General features: G+C 31.3%; 1 long non-coding RNA gene across 1 annotated transcript; it reads right to left on the bottom strand.

Moving 5' to 3' along the window:
• Positions 1-2,499: 2,499 nt before the first annotated feature.
• Positions 2,500-4,439, bottom strand: LOC137643505 (uncharacterized). The gene is made up of 3 exons (XR_011044972.1): positions 4,325-4,439; positions 3,892-3,990; positions 2,500-2,858 (listed from the first exon to the last, which is right to left on the bottom strand). It is a non-coding gene; the product is annotated as an uncharacterized lncRNA (long non-coding RNA).
• Positions 4,440-4,747: the final 308 nt, after the last annotated feature.

Below are 4,747 nucleotides of genomic sequence, written 5' to 3'. Positions count from 1 at the left end.
TACTCCATTTGGCATTCAATCTTATTATTATACACCCAAATATTTGTCTTAAAAATCATGGAATAAAATTTTACAGGCATTTACCGTTCTAAAAACTGATAAATTGACATAAAGGAGTGATATTACTCCACTTGGCATTCGATATTATTATTAAACACCTAAATATTTGTCTTAAAAATCATGGAATAAAATTTGCCAGGCATTTACCGTTCTAAAAACTGATAAATTGACAAAGGAGTGATATTACTCCACTTGGCATTCGATATTATTATTAAACACCTAAATATTTGTCTTAAAAATCATGGAATAAAATATACCAGGCATTTACCGTTCTAAAAACTGATAAATTGACATAAAGGAGTGATATTACTCCATTTGGCATTCAATCTTATTATTATACACCCAAATATTTGTCTTAAAAATCATGGAATAAAATTTTACAGGCATTTACCGTTCTAAAAACTGATAAATTGACATAAAGGAGTGATATTACTCCACTTGGCATTCGATATTATTATTAAACACCTAAATATTTGTCTTAAAAATCATGGAATAAAATTTGCCAGGCATTTACCGTTCTAAAAACTGATAAATTGACAAAGGAGTGATATTACTCCACTTGGCATTCGATATTATTATTAAACACCTAAATATTTGTCTTAAAAATCATGGAATAAAATATACCAGGCATTTACCGTTCTAAAAACTGATAAATTGACATAAAGGAGTGATATTACTCCATTTGGCATTCAATCTTATTATTATACACCCAAATATTTGTCTTAAAAATCATGGAATAAAATTTGCCAGGCATTTACCGTTCTAAAAACTGATAAATTGACAAAGGAGTGATATTACTCCACTTGGCATTCGATATTATTATTAAACACCTAAATATTTGTCTTAAAAATCATGGAATAAAATTTGCCAGGCATTTACCGTTCTAAAAACTGATAAATTGACATAAAGGAGTGATATTACTCCACTTGGCATTCGATATTATTATTAAACACCTAAATATTTGTCTTAAAAATCATGGAATAAAATTTCCCAGGCATTTACCGTTCTAAAAACTGATAAATAGACGTAAAGGAGTAATATTACTCCACTAGGCATTCACTCTTATTATTATACACCTGAATATTTGTCTTAAAAATCATGGAACAAAATATACCAGGCATTTACCGTTCTAAAAACAGATAAATTGACATAAAGGAGTGATATTACTCCACTTGGCATTCAATCTTATTATACACCTAAAAATTTGTCTTAAAAATCATGGAATAAAATTTCCCAGGCATTTACCGTTCTAGAAACTGATAAATAGACATAAATGAGTGATATTACGGTTACTAACCCGTAAGATAGGATGAAGTAGGGTACAAATTACGGTCTCCTGTATTTACTGAAATATGGCTGAGAACAGTATATTTCTACACACAGAAAAAAAATATACAATTAAGATTGCAGTTTTTTAACGGTTTTGACAGTAGATAATAGTAAAAAATGTATTTGCATGGCTTAAAATTCAAATAGTTACAACATTGAATCCATAATTACCATAATGTCTGTATTGACTGCCTACATAAGTTACTCGAGATTCCAGAAGAAATTTAAATTGCAAGTCGTAGAATATACGGTACTTCTTGCTGGGTTAGCTGTACTATGCATTCAAGGCCACAAACGTTTAAAGTTGAAACTTTCCTACTAACGCAAGTGATGTAGAATATACTTCTTGCTGGGTTAACTGTACTATGCATTCAAGGCCACAAACGTTAAGCAAAAGTTGAAACTTTCCTACTAACGCAGAATATGAACCATAAACTAATTTTCCTTATGCAATTCACAACAGTAACACTTCCAATAAGAAGATTATGCCACTCTGGCAAAGAAAAATGGTAAATGTGTCTTTTTAGTAATAAAAAATAATTCTGGCCCCCATTAAAAATTTTATTTTGTTACTCAGAAAATATAACTAGACTTACATTCTTGCAAGTACATTCTTTTTATTCCAGGATCACCAATGTCAAGGCAAAACTCAATAAGTTTTACTTGTCCAAGATTTTAAAGTCTCCCTTAGTGGCCTTTTTTCGCGCATGCCTCAGTCTAAGAGATTTCATACCAAGAACCTGTGTTACCAAGTTTAAACCTTATGACAGAACATTTAATCCTTGCTTGAGGGTACACTATACAATCTTGTTTCTCTTCCTCTTTTTTATAGTTTATGAAAAATTAATACCACTGTTCTTTAGATATTTTAATTGTTCATTACTTCGCTTTCAGTTTATTATTTCCTTATTTCCTTTCCTCACTAGGCTATTTTCCCTATTGGAGGCCGTGTGCTTATAGCCTCCTGCTTTTCTAACTAGGATTGTAGCTTGGCAAATAGTAGTAATAAGAGTTTTCAACTAAAAGCAAGAGATCTCAGGGCCTGCATTTCCTATTGGAGAAACCGAAATTCGGGCTCAATTCATAACTATACAAAAAGAAAACTTCAACTTTATTCAAAGCTCAAAATTTATTAAATTTCACAAAGATCTGCTCCAACTAAATTTTTAACTTTCCTGTAGTCCCATACAGCGATAACTTACCCAAGGATAAAGTAAGGCTGCTAAATAAAGCAGTTAAGCTCAAGCAATTCTAAGCAAATATGGTATTTCGAAGTAGTTTCATAGAAGTCTTACAAAATAAAGCAGTTAAGCTCAAGCAATTCTAAGCAAATATGGCATTTCGAAGTAGTAGAAGTCTGACAAAACTGCTGCCGAATCTATGTTTCCGAAATTACCAGCTGTTCAAAGAAACTGGCATTTCGAGGTTAGATTTATTCAACTGCAACCGAGGATCTTCACCAAACCTACCTGTCAAGAAAAAAATACCGTCAAGAGAATTTTCTAAAAATAGTTTAGAATTAAAAGTAAAGACTATGAATATCCATTGTTAGAATATCCATGGGTAGCAAAGCTTGATTATAAGAAGGTGCCACAAACAATTAATAGATATAACTTGAAAGTTATATGAAGACAAAGATTTGCTAAGTCTTAAGACTAAGATATGCAAAATCCAACAGAATTAACTGACATTTGGTTAAAAAAAATGAATCTCCATGTTGTTTAAAGTAAGTTTGAAATAATTTTAAATTCATTTACCGGAATATCAGGCAACAAAATTCTACCCAACTAAGCAGTTGATTCAAATTGAATCTAGAAACTATAGTTATAAGGTTTGTCAATTAGGTTACGTTACTAAATTTATATAGTTAAATCTAGGAACCTTAAGCTATAAGACTGGTTAACTTAACCAAGTCACCTATATTCAAGAAGGTGATGGTATTAGGCCCCATATCCTAAGCTGGAATCTAACTTTAAATTTAGAGAACTACAGTTATAATGTTAAACGAGTGAAATTAAAGGCAAGCTAATTAAAGCAATGTTCGCATATCGTGGATCTTAATAAGAAAATTTAATTTAGGGCTTATATTTGCAGTTTTAAAGCTACACAAGTTAAACAAACAGTCCATTTACTTTAAAAGCTAAGAGGGTTTAATTTAAAGCTCTAATTTATTTTTAAGTCTACAAAATTTGCCAACTTCTGCAGTTACTTTTTAAAAGTTTAGGTTTAAACTTGAAGTAATAGGTAATCTACCTAATTCCCTGCCTTGAAATTTTAGAAAAAGTTCAAACGTCACTTACCATGAGAACTTAAAACTAAGACTTAAAACTAAGACTTAAAACTAAGGAAAAGTGCAAGCCCCCCTTGGTGTATGTCAGACTAAGTCTGACATACACCAAGGGGAAATTCTCCGCCACATTCAGGGGCGCCGCCCCTGAATGGGAGAGGATAAGCTTGCACAAAGGAGTTAGGTTTAAGAATACAAAAATGAATATTTCTTACCTCTTCATGTAGAATAAAAATATATTTACCAAATGGAATAAACATCTCCTGCATTTCTGATACTGCCAGGAAGTTGTTAAGGGCAGCACATTGTCAATCCTGTAATTTATAAATTGTAAATAGGAAGTCTTCTAAATTAAGTAATATCTCTACGATAAACAGTTTAATAAGATGGATTAGTGCAGATTAAATTCGATACTGTCTCTGGACCGGGAAAGCTTATGGCATATTTTTTCAATGAGAAATTGATACAATACAAAATTTGAGAAGGTCTTTAGCCAAAAAGTTTTATAAGAGTTATATATTCAAAGGTTCACCAAACAAACAGAAGAACTGCTGTAAAGTAACAACTTGTTAATTATAAGGAACAAAAATATAAATATTTACAGATTTTTAATCTTAAAAGTGGAACATACTTGTTTGCAATACATACCATAAAGAACTAATCGAGCACCGAAGTCCCACATCCTCACCACAAGGTATCTTACATTCCACAAACGATCTAAAATAATAACTGTAATTATGATACACATGTTATTCCAACGAAAGATTCAGACACTCCCGTTTTACGAGCTGAGGACTATGAAGTAATGAAAGTCACTTTTTCTGCAGGGACCTTTATGTTGTTTGTCTAACGGCCAACAGATGGCAGCACTAGGTCAAGAAGCTGATATGATTGTTGCAATTTCAATATTGATAGAATGTTACATAAAAGGATGTTAATATTGGGGAAAATAAAAACATCATAATAAAATGAAAGTGACCATATATATACATATATATCTAAATATATGCATATATGAATATATACAGTATACTGTATACACACACGCACACACACACACACATATATATA

The sequence above is a fragment of the Palaemon carinicauda genome, chromosome 7 (genome assembly GCF_036898095.1).
Source record: "Palaemon carinicauda isolate YSFRI2023 chromosome 7, ASM3689809v2, whole genome shotgun sequence".
NCBI lineage: Eukaryota > Metazoa > Arthropoda > Malacostraca > Decapoda > Palaemonidae > Palaemon > Palaemon carinicauda.
The sequence above is the reverse complement of the archived record's forward strand: the minus strand, read 5'-3'. Positions and strand labels throughout refer to the sequence as shown.